This window comes from Neofelis nebulosa, chromosome 14 (assembly GCF_028018385.1).
Source record: "Neofelis nebulosa isolate mNeoNeb1 chromosome 14, mNeoNeb1.pri, whole genome shotgun sequence".
Lineage (NCBI taxonomy): Eukaryota > Metazoa > Chordata > Mammalia > Carnivora > Felidae > Neofelis > Neofelis nebulosa.
Window position 1 is genome coordinate 16,400,882 of NC_080795.1, and position 22,978 is coordinate 16,423,859.

At 37.5% G+C, this 22,978-nt stretch overlaps 1 long non-coding RNA gene across 1 annotated transcript; it reads left to right on the forward strand.

Moving 5' to 3' along the window:
• The first annotated feature begins 675 nt into the window (after positions 1-675).
• Positions 676-19,488, forward strand: LOC131494972 (uncharacterized). The gene is made up of 4 exons (XR_009253695.1): positions 676-834; positions 4,563-4,663; positions 4,818-4,853; positions 19,304-19,488. It is a non-coding gene; the product is annotated as an uncharacterized LOC131494972 (long non-coding RNA).
• The last annotated feature ends 3,490 nt before the right edge of the window (positions 19,489-22,978 follow it).

Sequence of the window (22,978 nt, forward strand, 5' to 3'; positions counted from 1 at the left end):
ATGCAAGAGAAATGAAAACTTTGTCCACACCAAAACAAATGTTCTTAACAGCATTACTAATCATGGCCAAGAAGTAGAAACAACCTAAATGTCCATCAACTGATGAATGGATAAACAGAATGTGGTGTATCACACAATGGAGTATTATTCAGCCATAAAAAGGAATGAGGTACTGACACATGTTACAACATGGGTGAAACTTGAAAACATTATGTCAAGTGCAAGAAACAAGTCACAAAAGACCACATAGTGTGTGATTCTGTGTACGGGAAATGTCCAGGCAGATCATCAGAGACAAAAAATAGATTAAAGCTTACCAGGGCTAGGTTATCAGACTTCTGTCAGTCTGGAAATATTCTATAATTAGATTCTGGTTGGGTGCACAACTCTGTGAATATACTAAAGCTCACTGGTATGAGGGTGATGTCAAATTTCAGTAGGGTGAGATTGTCAATACCATCACATAAACAGGAAGTCTGGAGATGGAGGCACTTTGGGACTAGGTTAATGATTTCAATTACAGATAACACTGATTGCTGGACATCAGAAATGAAATGTCCAGCAACTGAAGCTAGGGGACTGAAGCTGAGGAGCAGTCCTGCTTACATCTTGGGTCTTATAGTGTGACAGCTGACATCATAAAGTTGGACAAAGTTTCTGAGGGAGGGCTGGGGAAAGGAGCAGACGGCTGAGAACTGGTCCTTGAGGGATCTGCCACTGTCCTGGGATGGGAAGAATCAAGGAAGCAACTGACAGAGAAGGAAGGATTATGCCAAAATCTCTTCAATTCTTTGAACTACAGGAAGAAAAGGTTTTGGGGAGGAGCAAAGAGGGGTAAACTGTTTCAAAAGTAATGAGAAAATGGAATTTGAATTATTTATCATCAGCATCATTAAAATACATGATAAATTTTAAGTAATCAGAGTATGAATAGTGATAATAGCAATACCATTTATATAAACTTTACAAAAATATTTTCGCAGACATTATTGAAATCCATTGATTTATTCAACAGATATTTATTGGATGTTGGTTATATGCAAGCCATGTATGCTAGGAGAGAGTAGTATAAAATATAATTTGGTTCTTGCCTTCTTGGAACTCAAAGTTTAGCTTTCGTTAGCATTTCTAACAGATCCTTGAGTGAATTATAAGCAAACCTCTGTGTTAAGAATGTTTCTTAGTGGATTTTTCTATGGTAAGAATATTCCTTTTTTCTGGGTCAAGAAATGTAAATGAAATCAAACAATAAGAAGTCCTAGACTTTATGTCCTTTCTCCAGGAAGCATGGAGATCTGCGAAGATACATCCCAATATCAGCTAACTCTCATTCTGATATGGATGGCAGGTTGATGACATTAGTAAACTAGCCAGACCATCTAAACCCTTGCTACTTAATGTATGGTCTACGGACTAGTTGTGACAGCATCACCTGGAAGCTTCTTAGAAATGCTTTATCTTGTTTTCTATCCCAGATCGGCTAATTCCAACTCTGAATTTTAGCAAATCCTCAAGTGTTTCCTATGCACGTTCGAAGTCTGTGAAGCGCTGATCTATGCTACTTTCTTAAATGCAACACAGAAATATTTTTCTTCTCAGAGAAAGGGAGCTAAAAGCAGGGAACAAATATTTACTGCAGATCTGTTATGTAATAGGTACTATAAGTCTCCCCAATGTTTTGTCATATGATACTTAATATAACAATAGAGGTAGAATTTATTGCTACCAAGGAGCAGATGAAAAAACAGAGGCTCAAGTGGCACCATTGTCACCCGCCTAGGAAGTGCTAGGACTGACATTTGATGTCAGGTGTTTCCATCTCCAAAGCCTTTCCTATTACACCAAACTACCTTTTAAGCATATGAAAGAAGGCATTCTAAAACCTTCCAGAATAAAATGTTACTTAAGAATTTCACTAAGGAAAGCATGATTCAGAATCATATAACTATCAACATTGAGATCTATCTTATCATCGCAAAGTGCTTTCTTTGTTAATCTTCACAATAATCAGGTTAGGCAAAAATTACCTCCATTCTGTAAACAAAAAAGCTGAAGCTCAAAGTACCTAAAAATTTGTACAGTCATAAAGCCGTGAGTCAGAGTCAGAATGAGGGTGAAAAGGCTTGACTATTCACTGCTAATGTTCTGGCAGACTAGTCTCTAAAGTCATTTAGGTGCTTAGAAAGCCAAGGTAACTCTTTTACAGCTGTTGGCTGTAGTAGTTTGGAGCCAGCTGGGTTGCTATTTGGGACATTCAACTTTTGCTAACATGACTGCATAAAACCATGTGGAATTCACCCATCATTATGGATGCCTTTGCCCTGTACTATCCACAAATATGTATTAATTTATGAGGTCGTATGATCAAATCTTTAGAAGAGTGTACAAGGCTCAGCATGATGTGACCCTTGGACTCCCTGCCTATTCTGTCATCTTATGTGACTTGGCTCTTGGCTCTGGATGCCCAGCTTCCGTGGCATTCTCTTATCACTTCCTAGTATAGGCTGTGCCTCTTCCCAACTCAGCTCCTTTGCACAGGCTGCTTCTTTGTCTTCTAATGCTCACTGTCCTCTTCCTTGGCTTATGTTTATTCATTCCTTCTTCAGGCCTCACCCTTAATTTCACTTCCTTAGGGAAGCTTTCCCTAACCCCTTGGTCCAGGTCAGGCTCCCCTGTTGGACACTTTCATAATCCCCTGTACTTCTCCATCATGGCACTTATAGTGTAATTAATTATTTGGTTGATTATTTCTTCAAGGTGTAACTTGCTCCACTAAGCTGTGAATTCTAAGAAGGCAAGTACGGTATTTTATTTTAAACTACTGTCTCCTAGCACACATGCCTTGCACATAATCCAATAAATATTTGTTGAATAAATCAATGGATTTCAATAATGTCTGTGAAAATAGTTTTGTAGATTGTAAAGTTTTATATAAGTGCTATTGCTATTATCATTATTTATACTCTGGTGTTTGAAATTTGTCTTGTATTTTAATGATGTTGATGATAAATAATGAATTTGTATATGTTAAATTAATTGTAATATATTTTCTTTTAATAGCTGATCCTAACTTTAGCACACCTGATGGTTTTTTATACGATATGCATAAGAAGGGCAAAAGTTAACCAGGCAAAGACAGGCAGATTTTCATTCGACTGTGACAGGAATCCTAACCAAATAGAAATGATTTAAACTTCTCACCTGACCTCTTGCTCATAAAATGATGAGTCAATCCTAAGAGATTCACACTTAATCCAGAAGAATTTTGGCAATTTTTCTGGTACTACTTGTTCCCAGGAGACAGTATGTGTTTGCAGACAAATGTGTTTGCTTTTTTTTTTGTCAGAAAACATAGACTATGTTACACAAGATGCTTCCAACTTCTGCCATAGTCGCTAAGACATTAAGATAAATTTTAATTTATTAGTTCCAACTTCAACTCTTCAAAGCCTGGTATTCTCTACTCCTTGGCTCTTTTTAAGTGATTTCTGTTCTGTTCTGTGTACCAAATAGACCAAGTCTCTGCCCTCAGGAACTTACATTCTAGCAAAATGATAACAATAGCTAACTTTTATTAAGAATTTATTATATGCCAGACACTGTGCTGGGAACCTTGTGCAAATAATCTCATATAATCCTCACAATACCATGAATAGAACCATTATTATTTTCACCCTCATTTTAAGGAGAGAGGAGAGGTTAGGTAGTTTACTCAAAGTCAAGTTTAAAATTTTTTAGATAGGGGCGCCTGGGTGGCGCAGTCGGTTAAGCGTCCGACTTCAGCTGGGTCACGATCTCGCGGTCCGTGAGTTAGAGCCCCGTGTCGGGCTCTTGGCTGATGGCTCGGAGCCTGGAGCCTGTTTCCGATTCTGTGTCTCCCTCTGTCTCTGCCCCTCCCCTGTTCATGCTCTGTCTCTCTCTGTCCCAAAAATAAATAAAAAAAAACAAAAACAAACAAACAAAAAAAAACGTTGAAGAATAAAATTTATTAGATATAGGGGCGCCTGGGTGGCTCAGTCGGTTAAGCGTCTGATTTCAGCTCAGGTCATGATCTCACAGTTCAGTTCGTGAGTTCGAGCCCCACGTCGGGCTCTGTGCTGACAGCTCAGAGCCTGGAGCCTGCTTCACATTCTGTGTCTCCCTCTCTCTCTGCCCCTTCCGTGCTCATGCTCTGTCTCTCTCTGTCTCAAAAATAAATAAACATTAAAAAAAAATTAAAATTTATTAGATATAAACCAGGATGATGTTCATGGCCTTTAGCAGCAGCTAAAGGACACTCAGTATTCAGAATGGATACTGACTATGACTCGACAGCAGGGTCTAGGAGGCCAGTGAATTCCCTTTACTTCCTGGATTACGGACTGCTCCAGGGGTTGTGGGGGAGGGGTAGATAGATCAGGAAATTAATTGAATTTCAGTGCTGAATGTAAAACAAGACATTTGTAAGAGTTTGGTAATTAAATAGAGTATTAGAGAATCAATTCTGCAGACACCTGCCTGACACTGCTTAAGCCCCTTGGGGTAGGTAGAACAAGAATGAGGATGTGATCTCTCATCTCAAGGAGCTCAGAACTGGGAGACCTGAGAGTTTGTCTTGGTGCTGATCTCAGGAGTTGGGTCACCTTGAGAGAGTCACCAGCTTTTTGGACTTCTTGGAGAATGGGTTAGTTTTCTAACTGGTAAAACTCGGGGGGGGGGGTAGCACAGTGATCTATTTTTATGGAGCCTTAAATCATTAATGACCACTTTTAAGGGTGTTCAGCTTTCTTCACATACACGGAATGTCCCATTTAGCTGATACTGTTTTCTTTTTACAGCGGTGCTGTGATAGCTTGAATTTGAAACTCTACAAGGTAATAAAATTGTTCCAAACTGTTTAAATCATTTAGACCAAGTAAACCCTGTACACAAATATGTAATTACATGAATTGCTGTTATTGATGTTAGAATGAAACTGTTTACCCAATGGAAACTAAAGGTGTTCTCTAATTAAAGTCTTTTAAAATCATGCTGATATTTGTACAGTTTAGATCATAATTATGCTAAAATAATTCTTGGTGCTTCAGGGAACATGTGGCTATAGAAAATAATAATGTTGTTATAATTATTTTCAGTATGTATTTAATGATGTAATATTTTATGCAATAGTAATGTTCAGATGCAACCGGTTGTTAATGATGTGATTGTTGAAAACAGTAAACTCCATTATCATTAAAAAATCTGTGACTGAGCATTCTACTTTTTGTTGTATATGCTAAAGCATTTTTTTCATGTGTATGATAAATATCATGGATTGTTTTCATATACGGTTCCTCACCTATATAAATACACCAGAATAGAACTTTCCAAGGTTCACACTTAGAGTGCACTCAGAATGCACACACTCTGGTATTTATCCTTCCTCACAGACCACACATATTTCTTTTTTTAAATTTTTTTTTTTCCAACGTTTTTTATTTATTTTTGGGACAGAGAGAGACAGAGCATGAACAGGGGAGGGGCAGAGACAGAGGGAGACACAGAATCGGAAACAGGTTCCAGGCTCTGAGCCATCAGCCCAGAGCCCGACGCGGGGCTCGAACTCACGGACCGCGAGATCGTGACCTGGCTGAAGTCGGACGCTTAACCGACGGCGCCACCCAGGCGCCCCCACACATATTTCTGAATACTGTCAGTAACTGACGTGATGGCAACTGGAACAACAGGAACTAGAGAGATGAGTAAAGAAGAAAAAGATCGACATGACATCTCATCTCCCAGGCCTAATTCCTTTACTACTGGTAGCATGCTACTCCACACCTTTGTTTATTACTTTTAAAGCCTGGATGAACTATACTCAATGAAAGCACTACACCTACTTTAATTACTGAACAAAACTGCTTTGTTCAAATCTTCAAGGCCCTTGCAGCTGGACATGTGCATGTTCAGAATAATGAGACTAAAAAAGTCCTCATTTTGTTGTGTATGAATATACCCACGGAGGAGGACATTCAGCGTTGCTTGTCACAGACAATTCATGGTATAGTGCTGCAGTGTGGGAAAGCTGGAAAGTGTTCACGATCCAAAGGCAGGTGGACCTGGGTTCAGATCATGGTTCTGAAACTTATTAGCTATGACTGTGGTCAAGATACTTAACTTCTCCAAGTCTCCATTTCCGTAGACCTTGGCTTCTCAACAGTGGCACTATTGACGTTTTAATAATTCTTAGTTGTGAGGAAATTTCCCATGAATTGTAGGATGTTTGGCATCTTTACCCACTAGCTGCCAGTATCAGTTCCCCCTAGTCATGACAATAAAAAATGTCTCCAGACATTGCACATTTCAATAAAGTAAATCACCCCTTTTTAGGATTCACTGCTTCAGATGTTAAGTGTTGGGTTATAGAACCCACTTCATACCTTTGAAGATGTCCACATTCTGGTGCTTGGAACCTAGAAATGTGTAACTTTAATGATAAAAGGGGATTAAGGTTGCAGACAAAATAAGGGTGCTAATAAATTGACCATAAGACAGGAAGATTATTCTGGATTATCTGAGAATATCTAATGTAATCACAAGGGTCCTTAAAAATAAAAGGATAAGGGAGAAGAGGTCAGATGGTGCAGTGTGAAAAGAACTTAGATTGAATTTTCTAGCTTTGAAGATGGGTGGAGGGGTCCACAAGCCAAGGAATGTAGGCAACTTTAGAAGTTAGAAAAGGCAAGGAAACAGATTTTACCACAAGTGTATGGGAGGGAACACATCCCTACCAATACTTTAATTTTATCTCAATGAGGCCCATGTCAGACTTCTGTCCTAAAAAACAGGAAGATACCTGTTGTTTTAAACCACCAAGGTTATGGTAAATTGTTATTGCAGCAATAGAAAATTAATAAAATAGAACTATTGCGAAAATTATGAGATAATGCATATTATTACTATTGCCAGAAAAATAGTAAGTGCTCAACCAATATAAGTGATACTCTTTGGTTAAGAAAAAAAGATTGGGTTATGTCACATTTATCTATAAATTTTATGCCTTAGGCCTTTAAATTTTTTTTTTTTTTATTTTTGTCTGCGTGAGAGAGAGAGTGACTGGGGTAGGGTTAGAAAACAGGAGGACAGAAGATCTGAAGCAGGCTCTGTGCTGACAACACAGATCTCATGAACCACGAGATCATGACCTAAGCTGAAGTCAGACACTCAACAGACTGAGCCACCCAGGTGCCCCTGCCCTAGGCCTTTTGAAAGGATTCATGAAACTGAAGGATACCAGACACCCTCTCCCTAATCCTAACCCAAACTCTAGCCATAACCCTAACTCTAACCCTAACCCTTAACTACTAACCACTAACCCTAACCCTAACCCTAACCCTAACTCTAACCTTAAAGTTATCCCTCTGGAGAGGTCTCTGAACTGCAGGATAATAGGCACATACCCTCACAGTGTCCCTAACCCTAACACTAATCATTATTATGGTCCTAAACTAAACTTTAACCTTAGATCTGAGGGGAAAAGAAAAAAGATTTGGTATACACACACACACACACACACACACACACACACACACAATGAAATATTACTTAGCCATAAAAAAGAATAAAATCTTTTCATTTGCAACAACATGGGTGGAGCTAGAGAGTATTCTGCTAAGTGCAATAAGTCAGTTGGAGAAAGACAAATGCCATATCACTTCACTCATATGTAGAATTTAAGAAACAAAATAAATAAGCAAATGGGGAAAAAGAAGGAATGGAGAGGCAAACCAGAAACAGGCTCTTAACTGTAGAGAACACATTGATGGTTACCAGAGGGGAGGTGAGTGGAGAAATGGGTGAAATAGGTAATAGGGATTAAGGAGTGGACTTGCTGTGATGAGCACTGGGTGTTGTATGGAAGTGTTGAATCACTATATTGTATACCTGAATCTAATATTACACTGTATACTAGCAAACTGGAATTAAAATAAAAACTTAAAAAATATTAAAAAAAGGATTCATAGATTTCATGCAACATGCTATCTGGACATGCTACTTGTTCAACTGTAGCAAGAAATTCTTCATTCTGCCTTGATATTCAAGCTGTTGCTTATGTGTTTCAACCTACAATTCTGTGCTCTATATCCCCAGCTCTCTGAGTCCTTGACTCCATTATCCTCTAAGGTCTTCCTTTTTGTAGTCATTACTCTAGTCATGTATCTTTGGCTCTGTCCTTTGAGCTCTCTTTTGAGTGTGATAGTTTTCTTATTTTATGGGTCTTGCACAACAGTGATAATAAGGCATGTAAGCCTATGTCTCAAACCTACAGAAGCAAACCCCCTTCCTGGGATAGAAACAGGACAACTGGGATAGCTTTGTTTTATGCATTGTGGTGTTCTGTTGTTTGGTGCCATTACATTTATTTTTTTTCCATCAAGTTTTTTATTTAAATTCTGGTTGGTTAACATACAGTGTTAGAATTTAGTGATTCATCACTTACATACAACACCCAGTGCTCATCGCTACTAATGCCCCTCCTTAACTCATCAACCATTTAACCCATCCCCCTGCCTACTTCCCCTCCAGTAACACTCAGTTTGTTCTCTATAGTTAAGAGTCTGTTTCCTGGTTTGCCATCCCTCTCCCCCTTTCCCCCACATGTTCATCTGTTTTGTTTTTTAAATTCCACATATGAGTGAGCCATTACGCTTAGAATCATTACGTTTTCCCAGTAGACTGATCAATGTCTCTGTCTCCAGTAATTTTCTTTTCTCTGAAGTCTACTTTATCTGATATTAATATAGCCATTACTGTTTTTTTTAAATTAATGCTTGCATGATATATCTTTTCCCATATTTTAACCTTCAACCTACTTGCACAATTGTATTTGAGGTGAGTTTCTTATAGATAGCCTACCATTGGATCATATTTTTAAATCCATTATGCAATCCCCATCTCTTAAGTGGTATAATTAGATGATTTACATTTAAAGTAATTTTGATTATGTTAGGATTTAAGTCTACCATTTTATTACTTGTTTTCTACTTGTTACCTATTTCTCATTCCACTGTTTCTATTTTTACCCTCCTCTGGGTTACTTGAATGTTTTTAGGATTCCATCTTGGTTTATTATTGTCTTTTTTAGTACATCACTTGATATAGTTTTCTTAATGACTGCTTTAAGTAATAAAATATACATATATAATTTATTATAATCTACTGGTATAAATGTTTTCCCACTTTGAGAAAACATACTTCTATTTAGGCCTCTTTACCCTCTCCACCTTTTAAATATAGGTGGTTTTTTCTTTAATATAGTTTTCTTACATGTTACAATACATTGAGCACCACATCAGGTGCTGTTATGCTTTTTGTTTCCATCATCAAAATGATTTAAGAAACATGAGGCATAAGGATAACAATATCAAGCAATAGCTTGAGAGTCCAGAAATAAACACTGACATTTATTGTTAATTAATTTCCAACAAGGGTGCCAAGATAATTCAATGGGGGAATAATAATCTTTTTAACAAACGATGCTGGGACAACTGAGGGGGCATGCCAGAATCTCATCAATTCTCTGAACATCAGGAAAAAAAGATTTCAGGGGGAAAAAAGAGGGGAGTAAACTGTGGGCATGCCAGAATCTCATCAATTCTCTGAACATCAGGAAAAAAAGATTTCAGGGGGAAAAAAGAGGGGAGTAAACAGTTTCAACAGCTATTGAGAAAATGGAAATGGAGTTATTTATCATCGACATCGTTAAAATATAAGATAAATTTCAAGCAATCAGAGTATTAATGATAACAGCAATGCCAGTTATATAAAATTTTTATAGTTCACAAAAATATTTTCATAGGCATTATTTAAATCCATTGATTTGGGGCGCCTGGGTGGCGCAGTCGGTTAAGCGTCCGACTTCAGCCAGGTCACGATCTCGCGGTCCGTGAGTTCGAGCCCCGCGTCAGGCTCTGTGCTGACAGCTCAGAGCCTGGAGCCTGTTTCCGATTCTGTGTCTCCCTCTCTCTCTGCCCCTCCCCCGTTCATGCTCTGTCTCTCTCTGTCCCAAAAATAAATAAAAAACGTTGAAAAAAAAAAAATTAAAAAAAAATAAATCCATTGATTTATTCAACAAATATTTATTGGACATTGGTTTGTGTAAGGCATGTGTGCTAGCCTAGCTTTCCACTGGTTTCTATAGGACACCCATACTATCAACATCAGAAGCAACAACAACTGACACAAATTTCAGAACATTCACAGTGACTCCAGCTCATGTGTATGAACTCTAGCTTATATTTGCTTTCCCTACACTTATGTCAATTTCCCCTTCCCATTGCCTGTCCTGTAGACTTCAAGTTTTAGCATCAGAAGCAGAAAACAACAGCCCCACAGAGATTTATTAAGCTTTACAATTACATAATATCACACTGCTATAACCAATTCTCTTACGTATATATGTATATCCTAGTGGTATTGCCTCTCTGATTGAACTCTGACAGATACACTAAAACAAATAATCCTTTGCCAGTTTACTACAGACTTCTCCAAACTGAGCTTTCATTATTTTAACCAACAATTTGGATTGGTGACATAGTTATTTTTTAAGTAAATATTTTATTTTAGAATAGTTTTAGGTTTATAGAAAAATTGGGAAGATAGTACAGAGAGTTTCCAATTTCCCCAATCCTTAGTTTACCCTATTATTTTTAGTAACAGCTTTATTGAGATATAATTCACATACCATACCATTCACCCATTTAAGGTATACACTCCAATGGCTTTTAGTATATTCACAGAGTTGTGCAATCATCATCACAATCAATTTTAGAACATTTTTATTTTCTCCCCCATGAAAAACCTGTACCTACTAGTAGGCATTTTTCCTCCCACCCTAGGCAACCACTAGCCTACTTTTTTTCTCTCTGGATTTGCCTATATTGGACATTTCACATACTTTGAATCATCCAATATGTGGTCCTTTGTGACTGGCATTTTTCACTGACACTATGTTTTCTGAATTCATTTATCTTTTACCAAGTATTGTTATTTCATTTCTTTTTATTACTGAATACTATTCCATAGTATAGATATGCCAGCTTTTTAAAAATCCATTATTTATTTATTTATTTATTTATTATTATTTTTTAAATTTACATCCAAGTTAGTTAGCATATAGTACAATAATACTTTCTGGAGTAGAATCCAGTGATTCATATCCTACATATAACACCCAGTGGTCCTCCCAACAAGTGTCCTCCTTAATGCCCCTTGCCCATATACCCCATCCCCCCATGAAACCCCTCCAGCAACACTGTTTGTTCTCTATATTTAAGAGTCTCTTATGTTTGTTCCCCTCCCTGTTTTTATATTATTTTTGCTTCCCTTCCCTTATGTTCATCTGTTTTATATTTAAAATTCAACATATGAGTGAAGCCATATATTTATCTTTCTTTCTCTGACTGACTTATTTCGCTTAGCATAATACACTCTAGTTCCATTCACATAGCTGTAAATGGCAAGATTTCATTCTTTTTAATCACCAAGTAATATTCCATTGTGTATATATGCCACTTCTTCTTTATACATTATCAGTCGATGGACACTTGGGCTTTTACCATACTTTGGCTATTGTCAATAGTGCTGATATAAACATTGGGGTGCATGTGCCCCTTCGAAACAGCATACTTGTATCCTTTGGATAAGTACCTAGTAGTGCAATTGCTGGGTCATACGGTAGTCCTATTTTTAATTTTTTGAGGAACCTCCATACTGTTTTCCAGAGTGGCTGCACCAGTTTACATACCAGAAAAATCCATTTATTAATGGATGGACATTTGGGTTACTTCTACTTTTGGGCTGTTAATGAATAATGCTGCTATGAACATTTGTGTACTAGTTTTGGATGGACATACATTTTCATTTCTCTTGGGTATATACCTATGAGTGGGATTGCTAGGTTTATGTTTTGTATTTTGAGGAACTTCCAGACTGTTTTCCAAAGTGACTACTACTTACATTTCTACTGGGAGTGTAGAAGGGATTATTATCTGTCTCTTTTTTTTTTATTATTAGAGCTATTCTTTTGATTATAGGGTGTGAACTGGAAGCTCATTGTGGTTTTGATTTGCATTTCCCTTATGACTAATGACACTGAGCATCTTTTCCTGTGCTTTGGTGGCCACATGTATATCTTCTTAGGAGAAAAGTCTATTCACATCCTTTGCTCATTGTTAAATTGAATTATTTATCTTTTTATTATTGAATTGTAAGAGTTCTTAATATGTTCCAGATACAATTCCCTTATCAGATATATGATTTGCAAAAATTTTCTCCCATTTTCATGTTCTTGATGGTGTCTTTTGAATCACAAAAAATTTAATGTGGATAATGTCTAATTTATCTTTTCATTGCTGTTGTTACTTGTGCTGGGAACATCAACTTTTAAGTGAAATCCTGAACATTAATCTGTTTCATAACACTTTCATTGGCAGTTGAATCATTTAAATACAAAACAAAACTTAGTTTGATAAACTTGGTATCCCATTAGGTAGAAAAGGATAGAAAAGCTGGGGTATAAGTTGAGGATATACCAAGTGGAACTGTCCCATCATAGCTACATTTATATCAAATGAACTGAGAGCATGTGTACAAGGTACCACAAATGTCTGTTAGAGTTGAATCCGTGCACCACTGAGATATGCTCTACTGACAACCAACCACTTACAATGGGGGTTGCACATAATCTCTTAAAGAACAGATTTACAATGGGAGGGTCAGTGAAACAAGTCATAGTTCCTGTTCTTGCACCTGTTCCCAAGACTACAACTTGTATTCTTCATCCTTCTCCTCCTCAACCCATTTAATATTTTCCCTATACTTGGCCATTATTTCAGCCTCTCTGGATTCTCTGCCTGGTGGAATCACCAATACCTTCATCTCTGGGGGTACTGAGGCTTTGACTGTCTTATTCCATCAGGCCATAGTTAGTGCATTCACTGTTTATTATTATTCACTGGGAATGGAAACACTAAGGGATGTTCCAATTAGTCCTTCAAGTTGCAAGCTCTTTCCTGACCCAGAAAGTAGCAGCAACCTTGTAATCACAGTCAATTATTACAAACAATAGAATAAGTCCTTTCTTTGCTTGTTGACCCAAGAACACGAGAAGTCTAAAGTGACCAGGCATTAGCTGTAGTTGTGGGTTCAGTGAAACATCATTATGTGACTGGTGAAAGTATTCCCTCCTCTTTGGGAATGAGGACATCTAATCCAGAGTTGCAGAGGTGGGAAACATATATTCTGCAAGTGGGCTCATGAAAGTGATGCTGAGAGGAGCTTGATTTCTGGACTTGTGAAATGCACTTTTGAAGAGCAGATACGGTACATCACGCATTTGTTCAATGCATATATCACATCCTGAAGGACTCTGCAGCAACACTGTGGGACCTTGTCTCCAAGCTGGCACCTTAACTGAGACATTCCAAAGATCTATCAGGCTGATGCTCTGGGGAATGTGGTATGTGGAGAATTAGTGTGTCCCATGGCCATATGCCTATGGTCACACACCCTTTTGCTGTGAAATGGTTTCTTCAGTCTGTGACAGTGTTTCACAGGATCTCATGTTGGTAAAGTACATTCTATAAGCCCTTAGAGAGTGGTGCTGTCAAAACTGCAGGCAGACTCAACAAGAAAAAAAAAAAAAAGAAAATACCCAAATAAACAAAATCAGAAATGAGAGATGAGAAATAACAACTGACACTGTAAAAACACAAAGGATTATAAGAGAATACTACTAAAAATTATATGCCAACAAATTAGAGAACCTAGAAGAAGTGGATAAATTCCTAGAAGCATACAATCTTCCAAAACTTAACCAGAAAGAAATAGAAAATCTGAACAGTTATAAGTAATGAAACTGAATTGGTAATAAAAAAAATGACCAAAAAATAGAAGTCAAGGAACAGATGGATTCACAGGTGAATTCTACCGACCTTTAAAAAAGTGTTAATACCTATTCTCCCCCAACAATTCCAAAAAATAGAAGCTTCAAATATATTCCACAAGGCCAGGATTATCCTGATACCAAAATCAGACAGATACTACAAAAAAAGAAAACTATATGCCAATATCCCTGATAAACAGAGATGCAAAAATCATTAACAAAATATTACCAAATTGCATACAGCAATACATTCACAAGATCATTCACCATGATCAATGGGATTTATTCCTGGGATGAAAGGATGGTTCAATATTTTCAAATCAATTGATATCATACACCACATCAACAAAACGAGGATAAAAATTATATGATCATCTCAATAGATGCAGAAAAAGCATTTGATGAGATTCAACATCCATTCATGATAAAAACTCTCAACAAAGTGGGGTTAGAGGAACATACTTCAAAACAACAAAGGCCATATATGAAAAACCCACAGCTAACATCATACTCAATGGTGAAAAACGGAGAGCTTTATCTCTAAGGTCAGGAACAAGACAAGGATGTCCATTCTTGCCAGCTTTACCCAGTGTAGCAGCAATCAGAAAAGAAAAAAGAAATAAGAGGCATCCATACTGGCAAAGAAAAAGTTAAACTGTCATCATTTGCAGACAATGTGATACTATACATAAAAAAACCTAAAGACTCCAGCAAAAAAACTACTAGAATAAACGAATTCAATAAAGTGACATGATACAAAATTAATAACCAGAAATCAGTAGTGTTTCTGTACACTAATAACAAAGTAGGAGAAAGAGAAATTAAGAAAAAAACACCATTTACAATTGTACCAAAAAAGAATAAAACACCTAGGAATAAACTAAACCAAAGAAGTGAAAGTCCTGTACTTCAAAGACTATAAAACATTGATGAAAGACATTGAAGAAATTGAAGATGACACAAACAAATGCAAAGGTATTCCATGCTCATGAATCGGAAGAATTAATATTGTTAAAATGTTCGTATCACCCAAAGTAATCTGCAGATTCAATACCATCCCTATCAAAATACCAACAGTATTTTTCACCAAACTAGGACAAATAATACTAAAATTTGTATGGAACCACAGAAGATCCTGAATAGCCAAAGCAATCCTGAGAAAGAAGAACAAATCTGGAGGTATCACAATACCAGGTTTCAAGATATATTACAAAGTTGTTGTAATCAAAAAGTATGGTAATGGCAAAAAAATAGACACATAGATCAATAGAACAGAATAGAAACCCTAGAAATAGACCCATGATTATATGGTCAATTAATCTTTGACAAAAGAGGCAAGAATATACCATGGGGGAAAGTTTTTTCAACAAATGGCTTTGGGAAAACTGAGCAGCTACCTGTAAAAGAGTGAAACTGGACCACTTTGTAACATCATACACAAAAATAAACTCAAAGTGGATTAAAGACTTAAATGTTGAGACCTGAAATCATAAAAATCCTAGGAGAGGACACAGACAGTAATTTCTTTGACACTGGCCATAGCAACATTTTTCTGGCTATGTCTCCTCAGGCAAGGAAAACAAAAGCAAAAATAAACTTTTGGGAGTACATCAAAATGAAAAGTTTTTCCACAGCAAAGGAAACCAACAAAACTAAAAAAAAAAGACAACCTACTGCATGAGAGAATATATTTACAAATGATATATCTGATAAGGGCTTAATATCCAAAATACATAAAGAACTTATACAACTGAACACCAAAAAACCCCAACCAAATTAAAAAATGGGCAGAGGAACTGAATAGACATTTTCCCAAAGAAAACATATAGATGGCCAACAGACACTTGACAAAGTCTCAGCATCACTAACCATCATGGAAATGTATATCAAAACCACAGTAAAATATCATCTCACACCTGTCAGAATGGCTAAAATCAAACGGACAAGAAATAACAAGTGTTGGCGAGAATGTGGTGAAACAGGCACTCTCGTGCACTGTTGGTGGGAGTGTAAATTGGTACAAGCACTGTGGAAAGCAGTATGAAGCGTCCTCAAACCTAAAAATAGAAATATCATATGATCCAATAATTCCACCATTGGGTATTTGACCAAAAGAAAATGAAAACATTAATTCAAAAGGTATATGTACTTCTATGTTTATTGCAGTATTTACAACAGCCAAGATATGGAAGCAACCTAAGTGTCCATCAATAGACAAATGGATAAGAAAAATGTGGTATACATATACAATGGGATATTATGCAGCCATAAAAAATATCATGAGATCATTCAGACTCCGCTCTGTCAGTGTGGAGACTGCTTGGGATTCTCTCTCCCTCTCTCTCTGCCTCCTCCTGTGCTCGCTCTCTCTCTCTCTCTCTCTGTCTCAAAATAAATAGATAAACTTAAAAATATTATGAGATCTTGCCATTTGAGACCAAATGGATGGACCTAGATGGTATCATGCTAAGTGATATAAATCAGTCAGACAAAGACAAATACCATATGATTCCACTCATATGGTATCTAAAAATACCTCAAAAAATGAACAAACCAAAAGCAGAATGAGACCTATAAATACAGAGAACAAACTGGTGGAAGGAGGTAGGGGAATGGGCAAAATGAGTGAAGGGGAGTGGGAGGTACAGGCTTCCAGTTATGGAATGAGTAAGTCATAGGAATAAAAGGCACAGCATAAGGAATATAGTCAATGATATTGTAATAGTGACATGTCAGGACAGATGGTATCTACACTTGTGAGCACAGCATAATGTATAAATTTATCAAATCACTACATCACACACCTGAAACTAATGTAACATTGTGTGTCAACTCTACTCAAAAAAAAAAAAAAATAGCAAAGAAAAAAAAAGTACTGCAGGCAGGGAAGTCACATCCTTATTCATCCTTAGTCAAAGACTAATTACTGCTCCTCCAGGATTGAAAAGATCCACAATAATCAGTTTATCCAAGAGACTAGCTGGTCTTCTCAGGGGTTACCATATATATATATATATACGTATATATATACGTATATATATATATACATATATATGTATATATATGTATATTTTTTTAATGTTTATTTATTTATGAGAGAGAGACAGACAGACAGAGCATGAGTGGGGGAGGGACACAGAGATAGGGAGACACAGAATCTGAAGCAGGTTCCAGGCTCTGCATTGTCAGCACTGAGCCCAACGCAGGGCTTGAACTCATGCACCTCGAGATCATGACCTAAGCTGAAGTCAGATGCTTAACTGACTGAGCCACCCAGGTGCTCCTCAGGGGCTACTATACTGAGAACACAGCTTTGGTCTCCATTTGTTGCTTCCCAGTTCTGTATTCAGCAGTGGCATCTATGGGGAGAGAGCCTGTAATGCTGTGCCCATTTTTAACTTCCAGTGCTGCCACCATGGCTACCCTGTGTGTGGACACATTGTTCAAGCACTGGGTCAGCTAAGAAGAGTTACTCAGTTCACCCGGTTGCAGTGTTTCATCTACAGTGGGTGTTTTCTGGTGGCTACTAAAGCAAACCAAAAAGCTCTACTTCTCTGTGCCTACTCCCAGTGCAAAGAACAGCCCTGCCTAAGTTTAAAGCTAAGTTCTCTTTTCTGCTTATTATGGATCTTTGATAAGAAATACAATTGCTGAGAAGTCTGTTTTGCTTGCTGTTTGCTACGAGCATTGTGAAACCTTTCCTGAATGTAACTCACTATGTAATAGAGTAAGTTGTGAAACTTCCTAAATGTAGTCTGGTGTGTAATAGCACACCTAGTGTGTGTATTACACACCTAGTCTGGTGTGTAATAGAATAAGTGACTGTACATGAACTAACCGGCATTTCTCGCTTCTGTAAACCTGCTTGCTTAACACATCCCTCCCCTTCCCCCTTCCCCCTTTTTCCTCCTGCCACAAGTAACGGACAAAGCCTTCCCGCCAAAGGACAAAGGACGCCCAATCAGAGAACAACAAATGTCCTTACTTTAAAACCAACTAATCAGGCCCCTCATAATTTGAAACCTCCCCTGTGCTATTTGTCTCTGTCTATAAAAACGCTGTACCAACCCTGATCAGGGCCTCTTAGCGTCACCGCCAACGAGTGCGCGGAGGTCCAGGTTCGAACCCGCAATAAACGACCCTTGCCGCTTGGCTTTGACTTATGACTCTGGTGGTCTCTTGTGGGATCCACGACTTCGGGCATTACACCAGAAATCTATCTACATATATTTTCCCAGACCTCCTTCGCTCTAATTTTCCAGTTTTGCTGCTTCCGGGAATTAATTAACCAGCCAAGACATTACCACTGCCCAATCCTCAACTGGGGTTATGGACAATAATACAGAAAACATTTAGAGGGATTCTCTGTAAAGGGGAGCAGAGGTTTGGGGTGATGGCTGAAGAGAGAAAATGGCTGAAGACAGATCAAGATAATTTTTTTTAAGATAAGAAGAAATCAGAACATGTCACTGTTGATGAAGATAGTGCAATAGAAATGAAAAACTATGATGTAGTACACAGAGAAGAGAATTACTGGAGATGGATTCCAATAGACTTGAAATGCATTGTAAATGGCAGTTTAGTATTTGAGGATAAGTAATGGTACATTTTAATCATTTCTATATAAATGTAATGCAGCTGTACAAATTAATTATTTAAAAACCACATATTAAGCATCTTCCAGGAGATAAGAACATGCTATTTCTAGGACAGCAAGCTAGGTAAGAATTTCTTAGAGAACTTACAATCAGAAATGATTGTGGAAAAAGTGATTGCAATTCAATGTGAGAAATGCTATAATAGAAGCATGGGATTAAGGATCTTCATTTTGATATAATATGCTCCAAACGCTCAAATAACTGCTTAGATATATAGAGTCTAACTAAGTATAAAAGATATACAACTAGTGCTTTCAGGATTTAAAAATATCTTTTATCTACTGTTCTTGTACTTACAGGGGAGAATCAAAAGAGAAACTAGTTCTTTATAATTTGTCTTTTTTTTTCCCTCACTGCAAAATAGAAGTGACGTAAATGTAAATGTGGTTATAAAAAGTTACAATTATGAATAATTGGTACTGTCAGTTACGGATCCTGATAAATTGCTGGTATGTAGAATCATTAAGATAATTGGGGGAAAAAAAAGTTACAAAATCAGCTACTGCTTCCCTAAAAGGTTATTAGGGGGAAATAACATCAGAATAGAGAAAATGAAGCTGATTTTATTTGGGCTTTACTGGTTTTCACTGAGCATGCATTATGCATAAAACTGCCTAGTATCATTCAGTTTCTAGAAGGTTTACTTTCAGGGGCAAAGGAAAGTGCAACTCTAGGAAGAAGAATGTAAGTCCAGAGACAGAAAACATCTTCACATTTTAAGGAGATGTTCTGTATTTTTCAGATTAATACCACTGATGTGTAAAGTCTTCAGAGGAGAACATGGATGAGGGCCAGATGGAGCTGAATCTGGGCAATAGACAACAATGACATTTGGGAGTGACCAGGGCTGCCCTAAGCCAAACCAAGATCCATCATCTTTCCCGTATCCAATCAGCCTCATTAAACTGCTTCCATTTCCCACGTGAAGTGTGTTCTCTTATAAGATTCAAAAAACAAACAAAAAAATCTATAGTTTTCTAATTTTATTAGGTATAAATTATTTTTTGTTATGATATAAATTGTATTATATTTATATAAATGATTATATATGAACATTGAGATGAGTTACAGTTCACCAGTTGACATATTATATTTTATTTTTATTAAAAAAATTTTTTAGGTTTATTTCTTATTTTCAGAGAGACAGAGATAGCATGAGCAGGGGAGGGGTAGAGAAAGAGGGAGAAAGAGAGAGAATCCCAAGCAGGTTTTATGCTGTTAAGGCAGAGTCTGATGTGGGGCTCCATCCCATGAACCATGAGATCATGATTTGAACTGAAATCAAGAGTTGGATACTTAACCAAATGAGCCACTCAGGTGCCCCTATATTTTAAACATTTAATTAGATGTTTTAAAATTTTGGAGCCAGTATCATTTTTTTTTTTTTTCAACGGTTTTATTTTATTTTATTTTTGGGACAGAGAGACATAGCATGAACGGGGGAGGGGCAGAGAGAGAGAGGGAGACACAGAATCGGAAACAGGCTCCAGGCTCTGAGCCATCAGCCCAGAGCCTGACGCGGGGCTCGAACTCACGGACCGCGAGATCGTGACCTGGCTGAAGTCGGACGCTCAACCGACTGCGCCACCCAGGCGCCCCGAGCCAGTATCATTTTTGTTTCCTTGTCTAAAACATATCAGTGTCCCTTAAAATGTCATAACCATAGGTGCTTTGCAATAATGCCTCATGGATAAAATTTAGGTGGTATATAGCAAAAAACATGATTCTTTTCTTTTTCCTTATTCAGGAATGCCTCTCCTAACTCAGGTTTATAAAGTTATTCTATTTGTTCATTTAATCAATTTGGAATTCATTTGTGCATGGTGTAGAGAGAGAACTGTATTTTCGCACATATGTATTTCAAATTGCCTCATCTGTTTGATTGTTGGTGGATTGTTTGTTACAGGGACTGCTTAAGTTTAGTAAGCTACTCAGCTGTCCAGATTGTAGAGAGGTCAGGAGCTAAAGATTGAATGTGTCCCTCCAAAATTCTTATGCTAAAACGCTAATCTCCAATGTGATGGTAATTGGAAATAGAGCCTTTGGGAGGTAATTAGGTCAATGGGTGAAGTCCTCATGATGGGATTTGTGCCCTTACAAGACGAAACTCGAGGGGCACCTGGGTGGCTCAATTAGTTAAGCGTCCAACTTCAGCTCAGGACATGATCTCATGGTTTGTGGGTTTGAGCCCCACATCGGGCTCTGTGCTGACAGCTCAGAGCCTGGAGGGTGCTTCCAATTCTCTGTCTTCCTCTCTCTCTTCCCCTCCCCAACTCATGCCCTGTCTCTGTCTCTCAAAAATGAATAAAAATGTTTAAAAAAAAAAGAGAGAGACTTGAGAGAGCTTGCTTCCTCTCTGTTGTCCTCCATGTGGGGACACAGCAAGAAGATGGCCACCTGCAAACCAGGAAGAGAGTCCTCTCCCTGATCTTGGACTTCCCAGTCTCTGAAACTGTGAGAAATAAATTTCTGCTGTTTAAGCCACCCAGTCTATAGCATCTTGTTTATAGCAGCCTGAACTAAGACATCAGGTAAAGAAAGTGAGGTGCCACAGGCAAAATACAGGTAAAGCTTGGAGGAAATGATCTTCCTTTTCCCTTGGTGGGAAATATATGTTTATAATATTATATATAATTTATATATATCATATATATAATAAAGTTATGATTACAACTAGTGACCATTTTGTAAGAGATATCTGCTGGTGGCAAGTAATCAAATTCTATATAAAAGGACAAACCTAAAAACCAGAGCTGATCAATTTTGAACTTTAAGATGTCAATGATCTCTACAAAAGAGCTTCATGTTAGAAGCATGTCTCAGATAGGAACTTCCCAAAAGGAATCATAAGATTTGACATTAAAGTATATATGGAATGTGATTCTGGTCCTGGAAGAGACTCCAGGGAAAGCCTTCTCTGTGAGCTTTATCGCCACCCATGAGAAAAGGTCTGATGTAGGCTCAGAGCACTATGTAAAGAACCTTGCTTCACTGAAGGTCTGAGCCTGCCTTAAAAACTGCTTACAGTATGGGCACCTGTGTGGCTCAGTTGATTAAGTGTCTGACTTTGGCTCAGGTCATGATCTCGTGGTTCGTGAGTTCGAGCCCCACGTTGGGCTCTGTGATGACAGCTCAGAGCCTGTAGCCTGCTTCAGATTCTGTGTCTCTCTCTCTTCTCCTCCCCTGCTCACACTCTGTGTCTCTCTCTCTCTCTCAAAAATAAATAAATGTTAAGAAAAAAAAACAACTGCTCACAGTAAAGTTCTCAGAACTGGATAGAGAGGTACCTGTAGAACAGCAGCAGGGGAGAATGGAAGTGGAATCCCTGGCTTGCTCCTTGCAGGGTGGCTATGGACTGGCTGTGTTCTCCGGCAACCCTTTTCAAACAGCTACTTTCTTTGGGATCTGCAACCATACTCTTCACATTTAGAGGTGGTAAAAACTTCCTGTAATTGCTATCACTATGGTTCTTCCCCATCTTATGTTGGTTTCCCTAACACCTGCCTACACCTTTATAAATAGACCAATTAGTACTCTCCTTAATTACCCAGTTGACTTGTGCTGTTTCCTGCTGGGATCTAGGTATATACCCATTCTGTTTGTGTCAAAACTTGAAATAGATGATTCTCAGAGTCCCTGAGGGGAAAAGTGTGAAGGTTTATTTATAGTTCACATCACTCTGAGGGTGTGTACCCTTTTGAAATCCCAGGCTTATAGAAGAGGAACATCAATTAGACTCACCCTGACTAGGATCTGGGCTTCATCTCTTTTTCCCCCCAAAAGCTTAAAAGCAAGTTTGCCAAATTCAGCAAAAGTCAGCCTCTCCACTTAACCTGAGTTCCAGCCTCCACTGAAGATCTGGCTTGAGAATTCATTTCTTCCTTATCAGTTCATTAATGCTTTTAAGAAGATGATGTTTTACCTTTTACCCAGAACTTTTCAATTGTTTTCAGCATATAACCACTATATTACTAAAAATGGAGGAGGTCCTCTGTTTTTTCCTGCTATGGCAAGTGAGAATTTTTCTCTTTCTTATACCCTTTTCGTCTCCTCCCTCCATCCTCTTGATATTGTATTAACAGGGGTTTTTAGTTTAGTTCATTTTTTGTGTATTTATTCTATATTCAATGATTTTCTGCTTTGATTATAAAAATATTCATTACTAGTTATTCAAAATATTTGAATATTTTCATCACATATTTCATCAAATATGAAAATATTCATAATCATGAATATTCAAAATATTCATGCTGAACAACAAAAAAGAAAATACTATGATTACCTTTTCTTTCCTATTTTTCCTGCAGTTGATAATTGGCTTTCTTTAATTTTCTTAGTTTTCTTTGAACCTACGACTAAATCTTACCATTTCATACCTATCATAAACATCTTGATTGATAATTTGACAGGGTATAAA